The sequence below is a fragment of the Macrobrachium rosenbergii genome, chromosome 5 (genome assembly GCF_040412425.1).
Source record: "Macrobrachium rosenbergii isolate ZJJX-2024 chromosome 5, ASM4041242v1, whole genome shotgun sequence".
NCBI classification, from domain to species: Eukaryota; Metazoa; Arthropoda; class Malacostraca; order Decapoda; family Palaemonidae; genus Macrobrachium; species Macrobrachium rosenbergii.
This window is the reverse complement of record NC_089745.1, coordinates 67,193,717-67,220,156: the sequence shown is the minus strand read 5'-3', so window position 1 is coordinate 67,220,156 and position 26,440 is coordinate 67,193,717. Positions and strand designations below refer to the sequence as shown.

Here is a 26,440-nt window from a genome sequence, read left to right as displayed (position 1 = left end):
AAAAAATTATTAATAACCATCCACCACCTTTCCCAATTAGAGCTAGAAGACTGCTTGAGTCGTTGAATATACATATACAAGTGCCTTTAATAGTAAAATCACCTCCTCCCTGGTCAATGAATAAAATGAGAACACCATAAACAACATACAATAGAGCATATAAGCCGAAAAGGTCCACATTACGCAATATATACAGATGAATCTAAATCAGAACACGGAGTGGGAGATATGGTGCAGTGTCCCGGGACAGGGCTTATCAGTTCTCTCTTCCTAATAATGCTTCATTATTCACAGCAGAATTGTGTGGAATTACATCAGCTATAAGAATAATTAAAGAAACATCATTCAATAATTTTGTGATTTTTAGTGACTTAAGAAGCGCCATAGAAGCTGTTCAGAGTTACAAATAAAAAATAACATAGCAAAACAAGTTAAATTATTTCTCCACGAATTATATAATAATGGAAAAAATGCAGAAATATGTTGGATCCCTGCCCATGTAGGGATCAAAGGAAATGACGATGCAGACAAAGCAGCCAAAGAAGCAACCCACATGACAAGATCAAATGTGAATATCCCTGTTACTGATTATGTAACACAAATAAAAATGGATATCATGAATAAATGGCAATATATATGGAATGAAGAACCTGAAAGTAATAAATTGAAGCAAATAAAACCTAATGTTAAAAAATGGAGTTCATCACATCAGAGAGACACACACACAAGCAATTCTAACACGTCGTAGGCCATACTCGTCTGACACATGGGCACTTAATGAGCAGCCCACGTGTGGTCTGGCTCCCGAGTACTCAGAGTGCAGGGTGATAATAACGGTCAGGCATGTGTTATGTGAGTGTCCAAAGTATGACCAACAGCGACTGACAACTTTTGGAAATAAATCAGTGGAGGAAATTTTGTCAGAATCTTTTACATTTTCAGTTGTTCCGATTTTGATGTTCATGAGGAACTGTAATTTAATGAATAAAATATAAAAATAAGTAAATAATAAAAACATGAAAACCCTTATAGCATTTGTCGAATTTAAAACAAAGCAAAATTTTAAAATATTGCTTAACTTAAATTCTGAATTTTAATATACCTTTTTAGTGTATATGTAAGGAAGCCCGAGTAAATGTATTTATTGTATGTATATGTGTTCCAGTATGAGAGCCTGTGCCTATGCGCAGTTTTTTTCATTTTAATTCGTTCATCATTGTAATGAATGATATACTGGGTCCTAGTGCTTGGCCTCAGTCCTAGACCTGGTATTTTAATCTAATCCTTTGGGCCAACCCTGTGAGAGCTGAAAGTCAGCTCAGTGGTCTGATTAAACTACTTTATTAATAATAATAATAATAATAATAATCGTATGGTCGCTCATTTTTGTTTCTTGAAACTGTCCCATATATTGTTTGAACCATATGCCTTTGTTCTCCTTTGAGGCGGAGATGCTGGAAGGGCAAAGCCTTCCAGTTCGCAGCAAGTCTTTACGGATGAGGTTGCTATCCCCATGCCCTTCTTGATTGACTCTGGCACCCATTCACAACTGGTTGGCAGTAGGTCGGCAGCTGAACCATGGACCTTGTGAACGTGAACTAGGTTCTCTATCAGTGTGCTGCACCTTATCAGCATTAGGCTGTTTCTCTGAAAATGGTTGGTTCTAGAGAAAAAACTAAATGGGTAAGCTACTGCTAAAGTCATATTTTGAATGTTGAATTACGGATGGAACCCCATACAGAAAACTTCCAAAACATACAAGGTCAGTTAAATACCATGAAAGGATTGTCAGCTGCTTTTCAAACCCCTTTCACACCAAGTTTTCCATTTACCTCCGTCTTGCATACACTTTTGCAATTCTGGGCTATAATGCCCTTCTTTCCAGTACTTCTTTCACACCATCTATTCTGAACTTTCCAAGTCTTCCTCTCCTCCTGCATACTGACACCTCCAAATAATACTCAGTTTTCACTAACCTCATCGCCATGACTGAATCATTTCTTAACACTAACCTTTGTAAGAGTTCTACTTTTCTACACATATTGGACACTTTCAGTTCTTCTGATGCCAGAAACACTTTATCTCAACATCTTCAACCATTTTTTCAACATCCTCATTTCATCTCCTTATGGAGAATTTGTTCAACAGTCTCTGCAAACATTTTATTTTTGACTTCCAGAGTCTTATTCTTAATTTCCAAGTTACAGACCAGCCCAGGAGCAAGAATTTGTGCTGGCATAAAGCCAGCTTAATGATTAAAAACAATTAGTTTCTGTTTACCTTACTTTTTCTCATGTACTTTCAACTTTCTCATCTTGCAAAGACTTTCAAATACATTTACTAGGCCTTAGAGTGCATTCAGTTTGTATGTGTCAGATCAGTTAATTGACTGCTTCTGTGATGGTAGTATGGATTTCTACCTGGACACTGCTGCCTCAGGGTTGTAGTGCACTGGCCTCAAATGCTTAATGACTAAAGGGGGTTGTGTATCCCTTGAGTTAGGAAATACTCCCCTCCTCAAATAGCATATGAGCACAGTTCTCTTGAGGCCAACAGTTAACACATATGCCAGGTCAGTGTGTTTAACCAGAACTGATGCTGCAGTGCCATCCTATGATATGATTGTAATGTGTTCCAAGCGAAGGGTTGGAAGTCCCTTTGTGGTAGGAAAGGCCCCCAAATAGCAGATAACCATCTGCTCACAAGGCCATCACACTTATGCTCCTGTAAGTTGTCAGGAAAGAACTATAACAGTAATCTCAATTTGCTGCTTGGTGTGAAATCACTAACTGGTGAGGGTCATGAGGTTTTCAGTTCATACCCTGCATTATGATTGTGGTTTTAAATGATATTGGCTGTGGTTCATGAGAGAAGAAATGTATACTAGTAGATTTGTTTAAACAGTGAAAGCTGAATGTCATGTCAATAATGGAGACAGGTGAAAGGGAAGGAGGCAGGAATGGGAAGGACAAAGAGTGATTGCACCATGGATAGCTGGAATTGTAGAGCTAGGGAATGAAATATCATGGAACCTCATGGGGCAAGTGACAGAGTACAAAATAGTGTACTAGTCAGAGGATTTCATGGGTAAGGTTAAGTACAGCAGGATGAAATGCAGTAGTAAATGCATAGGGTCCAGGAAAATAGTGGAAGTGAAGGAATTTTAGGGAGAAACTGAATCTGTGCCTGTCTGGGAAGTGTACCAGGGAAAGAGAAAATGGTAAGGAAAAGTTTCTTAAATTTGTCAAGTAAATGGAGGAGCAAGTTGAGGGATGTAATGGTGAGGAGTGTATAGAGAAGTATTTGTGATCATTATTAGTTGGAAAAAAGATAACTAAATAGTAGTTTTAAGATGTAGGGAAAGGAGGTGAAAATGTGTCTGTAAATGATAAAATTTATGAGCAAAATATGTATCTCAGAGTAAAAGACGCAAATGGGAATATGCTGTCTTAAGATATTACAGTTATGAGGCAATGGAGTGATTACAGTATTTTTTAGAGTGGAGAATAGAAGTAAAGTCGATTGATGCATGAATGAAAGGGGTTAGTAGTGTAACTTTGAGAATGCTGTGGAAGTGTCTGTTAATGATGTAAGAGGCCAGTAAAGAGGTTGAAGAATGGAATAATGTTAGGTGTTGATGGGATTGCAAGTGAGTGCTTGTAGTACAGTGGGAACTGAGTGGCTGGCCTGGGTAGGTAAGGTGTGCCTGGAGGAGGAAACTGTCCCAGGAATAGTAAGATGAATAATTGTTCCTTTGTGTAAAGGTAAAGTTGACAGAAAAGACTAATAATATGAATGGTGTAGCATCACTTGGTATGCATACCAGGGAAGCTGTAGGGAAGAATTTGACTAAGAATAACCCAGATGACTGAAGGATTGAGAGTTTAGACAGGGAAGACTAAATCAGAAGGAATTATGGGCTATGTCAACAGTTTGAAAGTATAGGAAAAAGCTATATGTTACTTACGTAGGTCTAGAAAAGCTTATAATAGAGTTGATAGAAGCAATGTAGAGATTGTTGGGGTTGTATGTAAAGAATGAAATGTATTTAGAGTGAAACTTCATGATCAGAAACAAAATGTGCTTCAGAATATATGGCATGGAGGGTGACTGGTTTGGAGTGAAATTGGGTCTCAGAAAAGGGCATGTTATCTCTGTGGATGGTTGGAGCGATGTGGCAAGTGAAAGGAGATCAGATCTAAGTGTATTGTGAATAGTGTGGAATGGCTGATGTTTGTTGATAATACTGTGCTGATTAGGTTAATGAAGAAAAAGTACAATATGACAGCATTTGCAAGAAGCTAGTCGTAGTTGAATATGAGGAAGAGTGAGGTAGTGAAGTTAAATGGGAACCCATCTAAAGGGATGCCAGATTAAATGTAACAAACTATGGTAAGATGAGAGAAGAGGTGAGTCACAGAAGAAATAATTGTAGAGCAGTGTGTGCATAGAAAATTTGGTGGGGAATGCGTTTATTTTTGTAAGCCAAAGTTTAAATATATGACAGGCATGTTGAGATAACTTTCTATTTTGGAGATTTTTCAAGTGATGCAAATCAGAGAAAAAGTTGAAGTTTTTTTGGATGAATTTTATGTAATTTATGTGGTGTAGGTATAAGGACAGATCAGTTTTTGGATGGACTGGTCATATGGATAGATTGGAAGTCAACTGTTTACTGAAAATAGTGCATAATTCAGAAGTACTACAAGGAAGACAGAAATTACTGGATAGATGGAGTGAAAGAGGCATAGGGAAAGGTCCTTAATATCCAGGAAATGTGAGTGCTTGTGAAGGAGAAAGGCGAATGACACAATTATTGTTGAAAGATTGATGTGCTGCTGATGAGCATTACAGTATATTTTGTAAATAAATCAGTCAGTGTTGTGGAAGTTTACTGCAGCTAGGGTAGAAAGTTAATGAAGCTAACAACCAAAAGAGCAGCACTCTTTGTAGCCTTCATTAAGAATGAAAATACTTATGGTTATGGTAGCACGTTTGTTTTGCAATTTGCATAGTTAAGCACCACTTGTGCTAGTCAGCAGTTGGATGGGAGACTGCCACATACTCCGTCGAAACATGTGCCATTGTAACATTTGTTGGCAGGCCATGAAGCTAGGAAAGCCAGGTGGTCAGAGTCACTGTTGTTTTTAAACCAGGAGAGAGATCGACTCCTTGCTGGTGCCAAAGCACTTAACAGTTATAATTCCCCTTGAATGTAAGTTATTCTCAAGGTATAGTGAATTCAATATTAAATTTTATTTATGGCTTAATACTTGCGAAGATGAGTCACTCAGAACTCCAGCTCTGAAGGTAGCAGTATTGTGAGGCCATGGGTTAAGTAAAATCTTGAGTAAAATCAGGTCCTAATGTCTCTGGTGCACAAAGCACTGGGTTTTCGAGAGTCAACGGTGGCCAGTTAAGTGCCACTGAATGTAATGAATATCTTTTCGTGAGGAAAGGCTTAGAGCGAGTTAATTTTGATATTAACCACATTTCAGTCCTTAGAGGTGTTCCTCCACTACAAATAATATTGCTTTACTGTATATTCTGTTTTTTCGAAACTATTGAGAGTCTAAGGGGAAGATTGAGGGTTGTTCAATTGTATGTAAGCTACCTTAGGAGTTAAAGTTGACTTAATACTGTAAGAGCCATCTTATCTGAAGGTGGTATTTCACCTTAAACAACAGTGATTGGCTCAGTAAAAATTGAGACTTCAAAATAAATTGTATTGTGTAGGGTTACCCTTGGATTTCAATAGTTATTAAATCTTATTAGCAGCAGGTGAAATCCTAATCTGGTTTTCTCATCTGAATGTATGTTTTTCGTACAAATTTCGGTCCGCATATATGTATCCAAGTTTCTGTTGTTGAACTTTGAATTGTGCTTGAATGACTGTTAACCCTATTTGAGTCCTGCAGTGTGCAGGGGTAGTAATTTTACATTTTTATGTAGACGAACATTGAAAGTATGCGTTGTTCAGTTAATTTGCATATTAGGTAAACATATGCTGGTGTAGAAGTCTGAGGGCCATAGAAATGGACTTGTATATTCAGTATGAGAACGTGTAATACGTGAAGAGATTAGGCATTTTTTTTTATCAAGTTGTGACTGTTATTTGGAATATTGCTTAACAGTTTAAGAGGAGTTGTATTGCTAACTCTTAGTTCATCTTAATTAAGGGCAGATAGTTATTCTTGTATTTTCAGTAGAATGGATTTCTCATTTATTTTTGCCATTTCTTGTAGCCTGTTATAATAGTACGAGCTTGTTGGTGTGTTCTACATGCGCTGGAACCCGGCGCTTCTGTCTCCCCTACCCTCCCGACCCCTACCTTCCCTGCCCCCACCTGGGGCGGACAAACCGGTTTGCAGGGGGTGGATGGCTGTGTCGTGTCTCCCCTACTGTCACTAGGTGGAGGACAAACAAGATCCACTCGGATTTTATTATTATAGATAGATACTGAATTAGTAAATATTGTTCTTATGAACTGTATTTTGATAGTTACTCTCGACTTATAAGTACTTGCTTTTTACTTGGTAAAATGTGAAAATTGTCGTATTTGAGTTATTCGAAATTATGTTTAATGCTCATTTTCTTTTGCCCTTCGTTTTATTGTGTCGGAATAGTCGGTCTGTTCTTTCAGTGCTAATGACTTCACAAAGATATATTCTACTACCTTTGTCCATATCCTAGTCTTTAATTTATTGTATGTCCATTTTATTAGTCTACTGGTGTACATCTTTGGTGTATTGAATATTATAATTAGCGAGAATTTTGAATGACAACTGACTCTCTAGTATCACAGACTGCAGTTGACTGTTGGTGAATTATCTTCTATCTGAAGAACTTGTCGAAGAAGTTGCAAACATTTACTTGAAATACAGAGCGTAACTGATGTAAATGGCCCCTTAGTACAAGTCCAAAGAAGAAGTTTAAAAAGTGAATTTTTTTTTTGTATATGGTTTGAGCCTCTTATGGAGAAATATTTTGATCTGACTGTCAGGAAAGTACAGCTTTCTAATTTTATTGCTGAAAAGCTTAAGATTGTGAAGTCAATAAATAAGGAGACCATCCATTAAGTTTACTTTAGAATTAGAAAAAGACAATTACCTCCCTTTCTTAGATGTTTTAATACATAGAGAACCATTTCAGTACTAATTCTGTATTTATAGGAAACCAACCAACAACTTAACTTGTGTCCATTTTTATTCAGGCCTCCACCTTAATATCAAAATATCAATTTTTTCTTCTATGTTTTTACGAGCTTTGCTCATTGTCAGTCCTCAGTATTTGGATCAAGAAATCGAATACATAAGAAAAATAGGGACAGGTTTCTGTTATCCTTGACATATACTAGATATTTGTTATAGTAAAGCCCACAAAAAGTTTCATAGTGAAAGTAACATGGAGAAAGAAACCCCTAAGAACATTTTTAGCTTGCCTTATTTTAGTGGTTTTGAAAACAAAAGATTTTAACAATGATTTTAATGTCAACCTTGTTTTTTCCTATAATAACACACTAAAAGGAATGTTAATAAAAAAATAGCCCTAAAGAAAACAACAACATAATATATAAAAATTCCATGTTTGGACTGCCCCTCTTTTTATATTGGCCAATCTAAAAAGATTTAGGTGTATGTATTAAGCAACATATACAGTATATTCAGTCAAAACTGGACAAACATCCAATGCTATATTCATTCATTTAAGTGAAAACTCTCACAGGATAAATTGGACTGAAAGTTCAGTGATTGCCAGATCGAAAGATTTCTCTTCAAGAAATCTTTTTGAATCCGCTATTATACAGCTTACTTCCAGCTGTAATTTTAACCTTAGCCCTGGCATGTATTATCTGGACCCCTGTATTAGAAAAATGTTCAAGAATGACATAAAAGATAAAATCACTGACTTCATTACAAATTAGTTACCTTATATATATTTTCTATGTATTTGTATGTTTAATATAATTTTTTATTTGTAAAAATGTTCATCTTGGAAAAATTGTTATTGTTTACAAAAAAAGAGAATTATTGAATTGTACTTTTATAACATTTTTTGGTGGTCAGTCACCCCCTTGTATAATCTTTTAATCGTCCTGTCTCTGCTTCTGAATGATTGATCCTAATCCTTTGTAAAACCTCTTAAATATTTAACCCAATTTTGGCAGTTATACTAATTCTTCAATTGTGTTGGATTCCAGGTGCATATTTTTTCCTTTGTAATCCCCATCTGTCATCTATATGAGCTATCTTTGTAAACTTATTTTTGTGTTTAAAGGATGACAGTCGAAAGACCTTGCAGCATGCCAGTGTTTCTGTTTCTTTCTTAGATTTTCTCTCTCTCTCTCTCTCTCTCTCTCTCTCTCTCTCTCTCTCTATATATATATATATATATATATATATATATATATATATATATATAAAGAGTCTGCTAAGTAAAGGACATAGTGTCGAAAGGCCTCTGCAGCACTCCAGTGTTTCCGTTTCCTTTGTGGATTTTATCTTTATTTATATATTCATCACGTTCCATATTTTCGTGATTCAGTTATACTGTATATATACTGTATATATATATATATATATATATATATATATATATATATATATATATATATATATATATATATATATATATATATATATATAGAGAGAGAGAGAGAGAGAGAGAGAGAGAGAGAGAGAGAGAGAGAGAGAGAGAGGCTATGAATGACAAGAGTTAGTTCAGTCTGCAGGGTTCCTGAAGATCAGTCTCCTCTCACGTGAAATCTTTTTCCTCTCCCCTACAGGTTCTTGTGGCTGCCAAATTCTAAAATGAAAGATAGCAACAGTTTGTTGAGTGATTTCCAAATGACTCTGGTGTCATCGTGTCAGCCCTTGAGTGAGTGATCGTAAGTGACTTTTCAGTTGTGCCTTACTGGGTATACCTGACTTTGTGCACGAGCGGGTATGATGGCATTTCAATGTAGTAATACATCGTAGGATGGAATTTAATATATATATATATATATATATATATATATATATATATATGTATATGTATATATATGTATATATATATATACTGTATATATATAAATATATATTTATATATATACTATATAAATATAAAATATTTTTTATATATATATATATATAAATATAAATATATATAAATATATATATATATATATATATATATATATATATATATATATATATATATATATATATTTATTATTTACATATTAAAAAAGTATACCATAGTTTTACCAGACCACTGAGCTGATTAACAGTTCTCCTAGGATGGCCCGAAGGATTAGACTTATTTTACGTGGCTAAGAACCAACTGGTTACTTAGCAACGGGACCTACGGCTTATTGTGGAATCCGAACCACATTATAGCGAGAAATTAATTTCTATCACCAGAAATAAATTCCTCTAACTTTTCATCAGCCGGTCGGAGACCTGAACTCGGGCCTACCGAGTGCTAGGCCACTGCTCTACCGACTCGCCCAACGAAGAGCTTATTCATATATAGATATATACAATATGTATATATAAGATATATATTTATATATATATATATATATATATATATATATATATATATATATATATATATATATATATTTTTACATATATATATCATATATGTAATATAATATATATGTATATATATTTGTATACATACACACACACACACATATATATATATATATATATATATATATATATATATATATATATATATATATATATATATATATATATAAAATATTGCATAAAGGCTTTAGAAGCTTAGATAAAATTTTTCGATATATGAATGTAAACGAGCATTTCACAGAAGGAGTGTAAGTTCTTTTTTATATATCAACATATTATTTTAAAGTTATTTTGTCCTAATATGAATTAAAGTACAGAAGAGCCTGCTTATAATAAATTCAACAGATAGTTTTACTGAAATATCCTGAACAACAGATATTGGTTTGATTCCTCTTTAGTGAATGATTGCTCAGATTTATTAGGAATTCTTTAAAAATATCAAAGTTATGTAGTTTCACTTCAGACTATGCTTAAGTTCATGGAGTGTGGCTTTCAGTATTGTAATTGATGAAGTACTTTTCCCGGTGTCTTTTAGAAGATTGACACAGTATCATTCAAACGTTACGCTATTATAGCTCTGGAAATGACAACAAAATATATCTATCTGTTTATCAAACTATGTGGTTTTTTGTTTATGTTGTTTGAAAGTTTTACGAAACTGACAGTGCTAAATATTTAAAAAAAAAAAAAAATTTAAGGGCCATTGAATCAAGAAACGAAGTGAAAAATGTGAAGTCAAAATATTATTTGTTTGGTTAGAGGTCGATGAGAGTGCTCCCGTTACCTAATTATCGATCCCGGGCCCGTATAAGGAAAGGATGTTAGAAGGCTTAGGGAAAATGGAGATAGGACATCTGTTCCAACGTCTAACGATAGAAGCAGACAAACTTTCGGCAGACCATGTAGTTTGAGGTCTGTTTGTATTTGCAGGTTAAGTGCAGGAAAGGATGAACTGACGGATTCGAGGTCTGTATTATTAGAGTTAGACCTATAGGGCGGTGTTTTAATCCCACGTGAGAGGTGGGATTCCTTCCGTAAGCTCAAGAGAACGGTTGCTTAGACCTGTGCTTAGAGAATGAGAGTTCAAAAAAGTGAGTTTGCTTAATAATTTTTCAGAAAGGTGAGTTTGCTTACTAATTTTTAATCGGGAGATAGATTCAACGTAGGCTTAATGTTTTTACAAAACATTTGGTGGGCGCAGATTCTGCGTAATAGAACGCTGAGAATTACTTTCGTTAGGCTACTTTAGAAACGAATGGTAGGCTATATTGTAATCAGTTACTCTGTCTTGGTGGAGATGAGGTTACTTTTCTTTATCAATAAATTGCTGAGATTCAAGTGGCAAAGTTAGCAGCTGCAACCGTCAACGTTTGAATGTTTTTCTTCTCCCGACAAGTCAAGGTGTTATCATTTTTTCTCTCCATATACCCAATTGGCGCAGCAAAACACCGTCATAAAAGCGAGCGAAAAATATTCCCGAGTCAAGGGAAAATGATGCCAAGGACAGAAAGATATGAATTCTTTGAAATCCCAGTTCCTAAAACTAACTCACCAACATTTGCTTAACCCAGATTCCTTGAGAGAACAGATGCAAAAGCCCTTGGGAGGTTTCGAGTGACAAACGACCCTAGCCCTCGCGAGAGTTTGCTGCGATCAAGCCGGAACAGGTGATTCTTCATTTACTGCACCTCCGTTCATTTTTTCTTTCATCCATCTGACTTTCCACCTCTCCTATAGCAATTGTTTCATAGCTACACCTTTCAACCCTTCTTGCTCTTAATTTTCCTTTTAACGCTGAATGACCCCATAGGTCCCAGCGCTTGCCCTTTCGCCTGAATTCTGTATTCTATTCTATTCATCAGTCAGTTTGCAGGCGTCGTCATACTCCACACTTGTACACTAATTTGAACTTTACACTTATAAAGGCTCATGATTTCCAAGACATATAAGGTACGATTGTTTTTTTCTCATATTTTATGAAGTAACTGATACTGAAATCACCTTGAATTCAGGGGGCGGCAGTAATGATCGTCATTATTTTTTTTTACGTCAGGCTTGGATATGAACATGATCATCAGTGTCTCTTTCGTACATTAGAATAAGAAAATGAAAAGTATAGAGAATCATTCGGTCACTCCAGAGACGCCAAAAATTAATCCTCAAGCTCAGTAGAGCATTATTGTTATTATTATTATTATTATTATTATTATTATTATTATTATTATTATTTAATAGTTTATAGACAAAATATCGGTCATACTCAAATGATTCAGGTGATTTTAATTGCAAGTCGCAAAATTATTCGTTTCCTTCCATTTTATTTTTGATTATTATTCAACATTAAATCCGACCTGAAATAATAGTGGTGTGTTTATAATGACAAAATTAATCTGTTTCGCATCGCATCTGTCAAAAATGTATTTTACTAGAGCAGGAATAGATTTTATCCTCGCCATCGCAAAACACACACACAAAACCTATACACACACACACGTTTATCCATTTTAAATATTTGTATTATATTATATATATGAATACGAGCTTGATAAACGCCGCCTGGAACCCGGAAAATATGTCATGTCTCCTCTACCCTGTGATCCCCTAACTACTTCGCCCTACGGAGCGGACAAACAGGTTTGCAGGAGGAGGGTGAATTAATCTGTCTCCCCAACCCTCCTGATCCCCTACCTACCTCCCCACCTGGGACAGACAAACAAGAAAGATCCACTCGGATTTTATTATTATGGATTATATATATACATATATACATATAATTATATGTATATTACATACACAATTATATATACACATAGTTATATATATTTTTTACGTTTTTCCTGGCGATTTAGTTTGAAATATTCTCTGTGAGACAGGTAGCAACAATTTAATGTAATTTAGCCTTGTGATTCTGACTGTGGGTCCAGGAAAACGTAAAAAGGGAAAACAAAGGGGAATTTACTGAGCGGGGCTCTTGTTACTGAGGGAAATATTAAAACACGTGGGCAAATTTAAAGGAGTGTATTTACATAAATGACTTTAGTACGGGAAAGAGGAACGCAAGTAGATTATTGATCCTGAAGGGGATTCCTACGGGATGAATGAAATTGGGGATTCCAGACACAGTCCAAGAAGCTTCCACGAAATAGGGTCCCTCGTAAGACAGGTGTGGTTCCAACGTAGAAAATTGGTCCGTGGATGACTTGCGATTTCCGAGGGTGAGTTCTTCCACATGTTAGGATGCAAGGGCATGGCGATGGGGACTTCTCGAAGAAGGGCAACGCGTGGGAATTTCACGAAGGGCCGGGCAATGGCATGTGGGGCATCCGGCAGGTCAACGGTGGAGCGAGCATGTGGCTTGCGGTCGAAGGGCACGAGGAGAAAGTATACTTTGAAAAGGGCCACGTGGTTAGCTAAGGACACTGCCAAGGGCAGGTGGCTTGGTCCTTCTTCACTCCCTGTCTTCCACCTCGCATGTGAGAAAGAGGCCTCGTGTTTTCTGCTTTTATCTCCTCCTATGGGGCAGGGGGCACTTCCAACATATAGGGGTGTTGAATCATCTTCAGCTGATGCCCGCAGGGGAGTTTTGCCTGTAAGGAAACGGCCAGACAGAGATCACTTTTGCCTCGAAGAAAGATCTGCTTAAAGGGAGTGGCCATAATCTTTTAAACCCTTGTATTCTGACCGTGCGAAGTCGATAGACAGATGGTCTATCGATCGAGCGGCTTGCAGTAAATGAAGACAACAAAACAAACAAAAAAAAAAGAAAAGGGGAGGCAATTTGCTTAGCGAGTTCTTGCTAATCATAATAATATGTATATATATGTTTATGTATATATATATATATTATGTATGTATATCTGTGAATGTGTTTGTGTATGCAAATACATATATATATTTTATTATATATATATATATATATATATATATATATATATATATATATATATATATATATATATATATATATATATATATATATATATATATATATATATAAAGGAGCCCATAGCAATGCCAAAATGTGGAAAATAAAGGCTATATTTCAGAGACCAAACTGTCATATATATATATAAGGGAGCCCATAGCAATGCCAAAATGTGGAAAATAAAGGCTATATTTCAGAGACTAAACTGTCTCTCTCCTCAGGCAAATAGTGAATGAGAAAAAGTTACAGAAAAACGGTATTTATACCAGAAGATCCATAGGTCAACCGTTAAGTCACTCCAGCTGACAATTTCTCTTTAATCGTCTTAATCACCGGTTGGAGGAAGATTTTATCTATAATATCTAAATCCCAGGCGCCTCTTGAGAGATTCAGTGCATTTCTTTGTTTAATCAAGGCTGATTCCACCATCTGGCTTTTGAACTGACAATTGCTGCTATAAAATGTACGAGACATATTCCAGTTTATTCTGTGGTTATGGTTATTTATGTGGTTAAATATAGCTGAGCTCTGTTGTCCGTACCTAACTGAACGTTTATGCTGAATTAATCTTTGGGGAAGTGATTTGCCTATGAAACCGATATATGATTAGTCACAGTCGAAAGGCATTTCATAAACTCCTGTGTCTTTGGGAACTGGTTTTTCTTGGACGATAATCGTGGATTTGGCTAAGGTACTTGGGTAGGTAAAAGCAAGAGTTTGCTTTTACCTACCCAAGTACCTTAGCCAGATCCCCATTAACGTCCAAGAAAAACCAGTTCCCAAAGTCACAGGAGTTTATGAAATCCCTTGCCTCGATTGTGACCAATCTTATATCAGTTTCACATGCAAATCACTCCCCCAAAGATTAATACAGGATAAACGTTCAGTTAGATACGGACAACAGAGATCAGCTATTTTTAGCCACATGAATAACCATAACCACAGAATAAACTGGAATATGTCTCGTATAATTTATAGCAGGAATTGTCAGTTCAAAAGCCAGATGGTGTAATCAGCTTTGATTAAACAAAGAAATGCAATGAATCTCTCAAGAGGCGCCTGGGATTCAGATATTATAGATAAAATCTTCCTCCAACCAGCGATTAAGAAGATTAAAGAGAAATTGTCAACTGGATTGACTTAATGGCTGACCGATGGATCTTCTGTTATAAATACCGTTTTTCTGTAACTTTTTCTCATTCACTATTTGCCTGAGGAGAGAGACAGTTTGGTCTCTAAAATATAGCCTTTATTTTCCACATTTTGGCGCTTCTGTGGGCTCCCTTATATTTGATGGAATTCTGTTTTAACTGAAAATATTCCACAGCCATTATATATATATATATATATATATATATATATATATATATATAAAATTTTTGTTTGCATGTATGTATGTATATATGTAGGCTATGTTACGTTACGCCGTTTCCTTATCCGGCCGTCGCTCTCATGAAAGTAAAGAACATAAGGTGCGGCCACAGTCATACTCAGACTGCTGAATTGTGGAAAACTTCCACAGCACTTCCACAGCACCAGCTGCTTCGTACGTGTACATGGACGGCTCACCAAAAATGTGTGGAACCTCCTACACACGCTACCCGTCAACTCTATCTTGCAAGCTCTTTCTTGCCCCCATTCCTACAGTATACCTCTTTAACTCTCCATCTAGCCATCTCTTTCTAGGTCTCCTCTTCTCCTTACTCCCAGCCGTATACTTTCTTTTTACAGGACCATGCCATCTCAAAGCAGTCTGATCCATCTTTTGACTTGTGCTAACCGATTTATCAGTCCTTTTACGTATCTCCATATTTCTTACACTTTTATTTATTCTTATACCAAAAATGCCAATCAAACAATTCTTCTCTTCCATCTTCCGCTTCGTTCTTTCATTCACATTCCACATTCACACTTCAGTTCCATATAGGAGAGTTGCTTCAGCAATCCTTCCATACAAGCTAACCTTGGTATCAATAGAAGCTCCAAGTATCATCCCAGTCTTTGGCATACTTCTCGTTGTCTTTCTAATTTCCTCTACTCTGAGAGTCATCAGAAGTACTAACTCCCAAATGCATGTGAGCCTTCAGTTTTCACCTCTTACCGTCCACTTTAACATTCATCTCTTTGATCCCCATTTACCCTCCTAGCAGTACTATTGCTCACGTTTATTTTTAACTTTTTCCTCTTAAGGTAACTTTTAAACTCTTTCACTAATTTCTGTAGTGTCTTTTCACTATCTCCGATCAGTACGGTATAATTTTGCAAACTTCAGCTATTGCACATTAATTCACCAGCCAGCTTCACATTCCACAACTTGACATGTACACCGTCTGTCCTTTCTCTGACTACTTGTATCACTCCATCCAGAGAAGCAGTAAACACTCCCTTGTCTCAGTCACATTTTTGCAGACATTCACTCTTTCTCCTACAAACTCGTAACACATGATTCACTTCATCATAAAATCTTTTTATTGCTTTCAAATATTCGCGTTCTCTACCATACATCCTCAACACCCTCCACATTGCATTTTGTCAGCTTTATAACATTCAGCGTTTCCTCTCCACTTTCACATTTCTCATGTAACTGTTTCATTACAAACTCTAGATCCGCTTTCCCTCTTCCGTGTTTAAATCAAACTGTTCTTCTGACAGTCTTCCTGTCATCTGTTTGATCTTCTCTCAGCAGTCTCAATGGCTTTATGTTGAAAGTTATTATTATTATTATTATTATTATTATTATTATTATTATTATTATTATTATTATTATTATTATGCATGCTTTATATTACGAACTTGCATATTAAGTTCGGCACAGGATGCACATATGTGAAAACAGAGAAAATTAAAGATAATTAAAAGCATCTGAAAAGCCAACAGGAGAATAAACTTGTTTAATCAGTAACACCTAAAATGTCCTATCCTTGTCATATCATAAGCTACTCTTTAATTTGGCAGGTCTTAAATATGAAGCTAAGTAGATTGAATTATCATGGATTTTATTCGTGGTTGTAAGATCAGCCACTATCGCGTAGCTGAATGCGCTCTCTCTCTCTCTCTCTCTCCGCCGTGAAGTGATGGCAAGAGCTTATTGATCGTGAAGGTTGGAGTCGTAGGCCGACTAATACGTCACCTTTTCGTCCTGTGCATTTATCGATGTTCAGGAATCTAGAAAGTTCTTTCCCTGATGCTCCAAAGCTAATGAGAGGTTTCTCGAAAGGGCAGCATGACACTATTTTAGTTCTACTGACTTGTTTCTAGACGCATGCTTTTCTTGCATGTATTTGCCTGCGATTTTATTGTTTTATTCCTGTTCCTATGTATTTTCACCTGCATTTTGTACTGCTTGTATTGTTTTCGCTTTTTTTTTTTCGCAAGTGAGAACTCAGATAGTAGTTCACTTATTAAGTCAACGACCTTGTTAGTTGTCCCACATGAATATGTATGGCCTAATTATTGTAATAATATCCAGAGCAAATGTGCAAAATGTTAAGAGACATACTTAACTATTTCTTGGAAGTCCTATATAAATATGTATGAATTTTGAATTATAAGAGAATTGATAATACAGTAGAGAATCAATACGTGGGCTGGCAAGAATGTCCGCTAACTTTACCCCGTTACTGTTTCAGCATATTTATTAGGCTTTACTTAGAGCTCATGTAATGCCGTGTGGGATTAATGGTTCACATACCGGGTGAACGGAATGTCATGACTCTTAAATCATGTCAAGATTAAAACCTCATCAGGATATCATAGCTACAAGATTCCATGATGATCTGTGATGCTCATGTTTCCCTATCCAGGCACAAACCCAATGAAATAGGAGTGTTGAGTGCCTTGTCAACAAACAAACGAACAAAACTTTGAAGCAGCAGGTATTAATTATGTCCGACAGCCACCGGAGTGAGAAACAACAGTTACCGGCAAAATAGTAATGTATTTGTGAAGAGAACAAATATTATTGACATAAGGATAATGGGAAGTAAAAAAAAAATCCTTGCGTAGTAAATCAGACAGTGCTTGTCAAAAACAGCCAACGCTAGGGCCTTACTCGTAGGAGAGTATTCTGGATTTTCAGAGGCACTTTTTAATCTGATTTTTAACATCTTGAAAACATAAATTTGTTAGTCCATTCTACTGATGTTCATGGCACTTTTGTCTGGAAAAGAGAGTAACTCTTATCTAAATGTTTATCACGCTTATTAGCAAGGAAACTAGACGTGTATTTTCAAGATGGTTTCGACGCCCTTGAATAGGGAAACTTGTTATTAATAATGTTTTCCCGGAATACTGATTGCGAAGATTTTTCTCCGTAGTCCTGAGTTTTCATCAGTGAAATGGTCCTTGAAGAAAACAGCAAAACATGTTTTTCTCTTGCCTGTGCATCCTAATGAGATCATTCATAGGATTGTTGTTCCTTAAGCAGTAAGATGGTCCTTTATTCTCCCGAGAGTATGAGAGCTCTCAGGGGTTCCCATACCAGCGGATCTAAGTGCATGAGTTCCCTGGAATTACAATATTTGGGAAGTAGAATTATTGTCGTGATGCAAAAATCGATAATTCCTGGTGTGAGGAATATTTGAAGATAAACCCCATCTGTCGATGCTTCGGCTGAAGAACAGAAGGGGTCATTTAGTATTACAGATACACTAGCGCAAGGTGTAAAAACTTAACGTTGCCCCTGATGAGGAGAAACGCCACTGCCTAAGAGAAGATTTTAGTCAAAGGCTAAAGGATTTTCAATGGAAAGAAAAGGCTCAGTCTTTTACAAGTTGGGTATTTTGTCAGAAACTGTCTTGATTTATCTCGCAGCCAGGGGTAATTTACGTAAAGGAAGTGGTTATAGTCCCTGGTAACTATCGGTTTCCACAGATCTTACCTAGACGTACACTCCTAAAGCCACAGTGTGAAAGTTGTTGGTATATAAAATAAACAGCTTCAACCATTTGATCCTTTTAAGGCAACCATGTTGTCTGCACACCATAACCAGTAATGTTTGATGGAAATATTCAGTGTATATATCTATACAAGTACACTTACTTCAACATACACACATGCTTCTATAAATTTTTAGCTTTCCTTCAAACTTTTACCCTTTAAGATACGGAGATATTAGAGGATATGAGAGGATTGTTGTCTTAAGGTAATAGGCACAACATGTGCTTTCACATTCAGTGAAAACATGCATACATATACACAGAGAGAAGGGTTACTGAACACATGGATCTCAATAAAAGATGCCAGAGGACAGATGCTGTGAGGATAGAATGCATTCTGAGGTCGTTGGAGTAATTTAAAGATTAGTCAGGTGTGTAGAAGGAAGAGAGGCAGAACTAAGTGCCTCATGTATGTTTGTAGATGTGTGTGAAAGTGCCTGTTAATGATGTAAGAAGGCCTGTTAAAGAGTTGATAAGTAACCGCAGGAGTTGATGGTATTGCAAGTGAGATGCAGTAGTACAGTATGGTGGTGAAAGTGTAATTGAGTGACTAACCAGGATGTGTACTGTATATCTGAATAAGAGAAAGTTCGAAAGATAGGGTGCGAGGAATAATTTTTACTTTAATGGTAAAAGTGGTGATGGAGACTACAAGAATAGCAGGAGCGTAAAATAACTTCTGGTAGAATGTAAAGTAAGAATTTCAATGAGAAAGTCAGGCAGATGACAGAAGGACTGATAAGGGAAGAACAGTGTGGGTTTAGATAGGGGAGAGGGTGTATGAATAAAGTTGCTGTTCTGACAGTCATTTCAAAGTGAACGGTAAAAGCTGTCTATTCCATCCATAAAAGAACAGAAAAGGTTAGAACAGAACTGACGAAGTATAATATGGAGGGTGTTGAGGATGTACTGTATATTATAGAAGATGGATTGTTGGGAGCAGTCACAAGACAGAAGAATATTTGGTTTGATGTGAAAGTGGGTCAGTGGCAAAGGTGTGTTTTATCTCCACAGCTGTTTGTTACATGTATTGAGTGATGAAAGATTGAGAACATTTGAGTGGATGAATTGGTGTGGAATGGTAGGATTGGTCGTGAATAGAGTGCGCACTGGCAGACATAAATTGATTACTGGTGATAGTGACGAGAAGCTGAAGAAAATAGTAGAAGAATTTGAAGGTCTCTAAGATGGGAGAATTAAAAACAAATGTGACCGAGAGTAAGGTTATGAGGGATAAATCATAGTCAGAAAAATGGAACAATGAACGTTAATATGAACAGTGGAAGAATGGAAGCAGTTAAATAATACAGGCTTAGGGAATAACGGAAGACGGTAAGGTAGAGAAGAGGCGAGTCACTGAGCACCTGAATGTAGGACTATGTGTGTGCAGAAGATTCAGAAGAGAATTGGAGAGTCCACGCAAGCCATGGTGGAAGCGTATGAGAGGATTCCTCATGGAGGTGAATGTTAGATGCTCAGTTCAAATAGGAAAAAGAAGGGGAGCTACCGAGATGAACTGCTTGCTTAGTATTTGTGGTATCAGAAGACGTGAAAGGGTGGGAATCAGCTGTGTAGGAGATTAGTAGAAGTGGTAAAGAATCTAACGAAGAGGAAGGTGACTTGAGATGGTTTGATGGTGTGGAAAGAATGGAGGACGTTAGGTGTTTCAAAAGTGATGATTTATGAAATGTTGAGAAGACAGAGCAGTAGAAAGAGGTATTGGTTAGGGAGGCTCATAATATCCAGGACCCTTGAGAGCTCTTTGTGTTCAGGTGTTTGTGCTGCTGATGACCGTTCAGTGTAGGTTTATGAAGCGGGTGATACTGTGGCAGTTTTCTGCGTTAAGTGCTCGTTCACGACTCGATAAGTAAATTATGAATATATCAGTGATCGAAGTAGTGTCTACATATATTCACAAACATCAAGCTACAAATGTCGTTTAATATAAAATTCTCTCAACTTCGGAATAAACACCGAAGGGGATAAGCGATCTGTCACCAAGTAGACTCGAACCACCAAATGGTTGGGGAACAATGACTTTTCAGTGACGATGAACACTCATGACGGATCGCTCATCACTTAAAAGTTCCCCTTTGGTGTTTATTCCAAGGTTGAGTGAATTTGATAGTAAATGACATTTGTAGTTTACTGTTTGTGAGAAGAGAATGTCATTACATGTGACAAAAATTTATACACATTATATATATATATATATATATATATATATATATATATATATATATATATATTATATATATATATATATATATATATATATATATATATATATATATATATATATATATATATATATATGTCAGACACGAAGAAAATAGGCAATATATATATATATATATATATATATATATATATATATATATATATATATATGTGTGTGTGTGTGTGTGTGTGTGTGGGAAATCAGAATACTGCTTTTTCTTCGTGTCTGGCCTAGACAAGGGCATTTAATTCCCCAGTTATCTTACTTGGCGGAACATTTCGGATGCTTGCATTTTTTTTATTCGTTTTCATTTTTTGAAGCATGTTCAGTAAAAACACGCTGATGGTAGCTTTTAATGTTTTTGTAGGGCAGCATCACGCTGTAAGTGGACTTATATCCATAGAGGAATATGTAATATATAACGGCTTCTTATTAATTTTCCCTCAAATTCTTTCTGCGCAAATTTTACTTCAGAACAGTTAACAGGTTTTTATTAGGTTGATTTTTTTTTTCTTGGAGTCGGGCCGCCTTGATATAAATCAAGTCGTTCTCAATCCATTCCTACATATATGGACCGATAAACTTGATACCAGTCAGAACACTCGCCCACGTACCCAGTTTTCTTCCTGTTAAGGTGTACTATATTCCGCATTTCTCGGAAGCAAGCGGAAGAAAGACACCGGCTGCTCCATAGGACATACCCATCAGGCAAAAATAAAATCTTGCTCGCCAGAAAAGCCTTATATGTAAGGTCATATATTGGTTCATTTTACCCAACAGAGCTGAGATTGAGGAAGGAATTTTCCTTCACGCCGGCCACATAAATAGCCTTGTATACAAAGGCCCTACAACAAACCATCTCACTCACTCACAAACTGTGGAATGCCAGAACCAGAAACCCTGATGATAGGCGGTATGTGTATGTGCACGTGAGCGTGTGTGTGTGCGTGGGCTGTGGGTTTGGCCCTGCGTGTGTGTAAAGGGCGCTGAGCCATACAACATGTATACCAAATGTCAAGGAAGGAAGTCGTTTCACTTGCCAAGAATGCATTACCTCTTTTCCTATTAAAAGAACGTTTACTCGTCAGCGTAAAAATGTTGCATTCCTTCCCCATATCACTGGGTGAATATTCAGGTACGCGTCTGCGCTCTGGGTCGTTCAGACTTATCAGGCGCCACCACAGGAGTCGTGGGTGAGCAGCACCTGAAGGAGTTTCGTAGGCTTCCACAGGAAATGCGTCGGAAGACATTAAAATAGAGGGGAAAATGTTTCTGTCAGGCAGGAAAGGTGTCAATAAGGATATGCCTAATGCCCAGAGGATATAAAATGTCTACTTATAAATATATAAAAACAAAAATGTTCATTGTCCGAACAATTTTTTGCTGTAACATAGCTTTGGATATCGCTGCCTTAAATTCATACTTTGTTGGATACTTTCCTGGTCTGGTTATTAATAACAGTGCAGGATCCCTGTCGTCTAGACAGAACAGCTAGAAGTGATGTATTCTTCTTTTTTGCAGTCTTAACAGTTAGGACTCTCGGCAAAATGTTTTCTGATTTACATACTATATTATATAAGAGGACTTTCAACAACGTCTTGAGTGCCTGTTCGTCTTGGGGGTACACTGCGCTGCTCATGGCTCTCGAAGTATCACGATGTAACACTTTTCAGTACCAGAGATCTTGCTTCACCTTGTAAAAAACCTGCATAGTCAACTTCTTGGGGGTTTTATGGATGTACTTGCTCGTAAGTTTAATACGGCCTGTAATGATATCCTAAGAACCACGTTTTTGTTCCTTAGTAATGCCTTGTGTGTGTTAATAAGACTTCACTTACACTTGTCATAGATGTGCATTCTACCCTAAGAAGGGTAGGTATTCTTTGAGTAATTGTGGACTTATCTCATAACAGTATGCGCAAATTTTCATAGATGTGCATTCTACCCTAAGAAGGGTAGTTATTCTTTGGATGATTGTGGACTTATGTCATAACAGTATGCGCAGATCAAGAACAACATGCTGATAGCGGAATTAATTGAAATGGTGAACCTTGTTTTGATTAAATGCAATCTGGATACTCTTCTTCCTCATCCTTTGTTCTTTACATTTGAACTTCACTGACCTTTCATCTTTTAAAAGGCATAGTATCTTTTCTCCCAGAGGAGATGTCTGTCCTTGACATGATTCACATCAAGCGCATTTTACTCATTTGGTGACAGACGATTAAGAAGAGGGAGAGATCTCAATTTTTCTCCCTAAGTTTGGAAAACCAAACATACATATGTTTCGTAAATGAGTACAGTTCATGCCACAGTGCATGCCACAACAATGCCATTATGAGTATTTTCTGTTACATGGAGATATTCAACATTGGAATATCTTCATAGTAGGAAGCAGTAGTCCATTTTATCTTGAAAACTACTTCCTCTTCTGCACTTACTTCTCGAAGACATCAAAGAGTTAAGAGGTCTGTGTGGCTATTATAATTACATATATTTTATACATTTAAAATGTGCTGAAACGTGTTAGTCCCATCATTTTATATTCCAATCTGGTGGCCCGTACTATATGTAGCGTCCCGTGTTTTTAAGTGACAATGGAATGATACAGTATATCTGGTTGAAGTGATCGATAGATTTATATATATACATATATATATATATATATATATATATATATATATATATATATATATATATATATATATATATATATATATATATATATGTATGTATATATATATATATATATATATATATATATATATATATTATATATATATATATATATATCCTAACTGTTAGATTATATTACAAAAGCCCAAAACTTTACTTCATTATTATGAAAAGTATAGCCACTCTTCTTTTAAGAGATACGAAAGGGAGTTCCAGGCTCATGCTGACACCAAGCCCGCATAAAAGTTAGAGTTGCTGGTAAGGTTAACGCCCCTGCTATGTAATCCCAAAAAAATAATACTGAAAATCGTACCAAGAGCTTTGGACGTCTGTTGCGACTTGCAATTAATCCTGAGAACCACCGGAGTAGTAGTAGTATTTGTATGTCAACTAAACATCATGAATCCATGCACAAGCAAACTCGAGATTTGTGAATTGGCAATAAACCTTGAAGGCAGTTCAAGTAATGATGAGCAGCTACTCGAACCCAACTCAGTGGTCAGGTTCCCTTAACAGAAAACAGTTTACTGTCAAATGAGACAAGCATTTATTCCTCACAAGGACAGATTTTAGTTGCAGCTTAACGATTACAGCAGTACAGTTTTCCTCAGATAGCAAAATGTCGGCATTACTATCCCCTGTGTGGAATAAATGTTTATCTCACTTGACAGTAACTTGTTCACTATTATGAGCAACTGACCGCTGAGTTGGGTTCGAGTAAGGATTTTCTGGGTTGTGTGCAGTAGATGGAATTTTGGATCTTTGTGTAAGCTTCTTGTTTTGCACACAACACACACACGCAGGCACACATATATACGTACACACATATATATATATATATATATATATATATATATATATATATATATATATATATATATATATATATATATATATATATATATATATATATATATATATATATATATATATATATATATACATAATCTTATGTTGCGTGTGTGTAAGTATAGTAGATTTTTGCCACATATATAAATAGATGCATGCAGTTTATACCGCCATGTTCAGATGTATTTTATTTAATTTATAATATTATTTCTTCTCTCTGTTATTGATGAAATAAAGGAATAGATTCTGTTTGATACGCTGATTTCGTACGTGCAGATTTCTAGAAAAAAAAAAAAGGTTTAAAAACTCAAAACTTTGAAGAAAGCGAATTCCATCGAAATATAGTGACGATCTCAAGTGTCAAGCAAAATTCACCTATTTGAGAGGATTTCATTCATTCTCCCGAGAAGTCCATCAAATAGAAAAGATGAAAAGAAATAGATGGTGTTTTAAACCTTATTTTCTTCTGTAAGTAAAAGTAATTCAGAATCATTATATAAAGTTTTGTGGTAGGTGGTTAACACGCCGGATTACTGAAATGGACACTGACAAGATTTAATCACTGTATATATTCTCTTTCCGCTTTTATCATAAAAAGAGTTAAATGTCGGGGAACTGCTGGGATGAGAGAACAGACATATTGATCAGGATAAATTAATAATTTCCAGTTTTCACCTAGAAGGTAATTTTAAAAATCATCGACGACGTTTTAATTAACTTTTTCATGAAGTAGAAAATCTTGATAAGGAGAAGTCGTTCTGCGCTGCAAAAGTCATATTCATTTTGCGAGATTCATTTACGAAAAGAAAAATTTACATTTGAGAATAATGGGAATCCTCATTTCTAATCTCATTACGATTAAACACATGCGAGGGAAGGCCCCCAAAATGTATATCTGAAAAGGGGGAAGGAGAAGAGATGCGTTTCAAGGTGTCAATGCATGGTAGCTGAAAAATGCTACCACATCGGAGAAGACATACATCTGAGAGTGTTATGATTGGAGAAAATTATGGCTTAAATGCCTTAAAGGGAAGCTCAGATAATTGACGTCGGTAATTAAGGATGAGACTTTGATGATGCTTCGGTTCAGGTTCATTGAAATGCTAGAGATAGAAGCATGATAGTAAGCTTGATTCGTTCAACGTCCGTGTCTCTTTTTATTCCAGATAAGTACAGAGAAAAGTAAAAGCTCTTTCCACTTGGATAAGGTTTGAAACAAAGTTTTCAAGAAAAATGTAATCAGAGTTCAAGATTTTTTTAAGACAGGGTGTTTTGGGATAGATTCAAGATTTTTTTTAAGGCAGGGTCTTATGGGATAGATTCCAGATTTTTTTTTAAGGCAGGGTCTTATGGGATAGATTCAAGATTTTTTTAAGGCAAGCTCTTATGGGATAGATTCAAGATTTTGTTAAGGCAGGGTCTTATGGGATAGATTCAAGATCTTTTTTTAAGGCAGGATCTTATGGGATAGATTCAAGATTTTTCTTAAGGCTGGTTCTTATGGGATCGAGTCAAGATTATTTTTTAAGGCAGGATCTTATGGGATAGATTCAAGATTTTTTTTAAGGCAGGGTCTTATTGGATAGATTCAAGATTTTTTTTAAAGCATGGTCTTATTGGATAGATTCAAGATTTTTTTTACGGCAGGGTCTTATGGGATAGATTCAAGATTTTTATAAGGCATGGTACTATGGGATAGATTCAAGATTTTTTTTAAGTCATGGTCTTTTGGGATAGATTCAAGATTTTTCGTAAGGCAGGTTCTTATGGGATCGAGTAAAGATTTTTTTTTTAAGGCATGGTCTTATGGGATAGATTCAAGTTTTTTTTAAGGCAGGGTCTTATTGAATAGATTCAAGATTTTTTTTTAAGGCAGGGTCTTATTGGATAGATTCAAGATTTTTTTTTTAAGGCAGGTTCTTCTGGGATAGATTCAAGAATTTTTTTTCTAGGGCAGGTTCTTGTGGGATCTAGTCAAGATTTTTTTTAAGGCAGGTTCTTATGGGATAGATTCAAGATTTTTTTTAAGGCAGGGTCTTATGGGATAGATTCAAGATTTTTTTAAGGCAGGTTCGTATGGGATAGATTCAAGATTTTTTTTAAGGTAGGTTCTTATGGGATAGTTTCAAGAATTTTTTTTAGGGGAGGTTCTTATGGGATCTAGTCAAGATTTTTTTAAGTCAGGGCCTTATGGGATAGATTCAAGATTTTTTTTTAAGGCAGGTTCTTATTGGATAGATTCAAGATTTTT

General features: G+C 36.0%; 1 long non-coding RNA gene across 2 annotated transcripts in view; it reads left to right on the top strand.

The window, feature by feature from the left end:
- LOC136838874 (uncharacterized) overlaps positions 1 to 26,440 on the top strand; it is a 530,691-nt gene that overhangs the window by 24,832 nt on the left and 479,419 nt on the right. Inside the window, exon 2 of one of the 2 annotated variants that reach the window (XR_010853148.1) lies at positions 8,786 to 8,887. This is a non-coding gene — a long non-coding RNA (uncharacterized lncRNA). The remainder of the gene's footprint in view (positions 1 to 8,785; positions 8,888 to 26,440) is intronic. The other variant, XR_010853149.1, reaches the window with a different exon arrangement.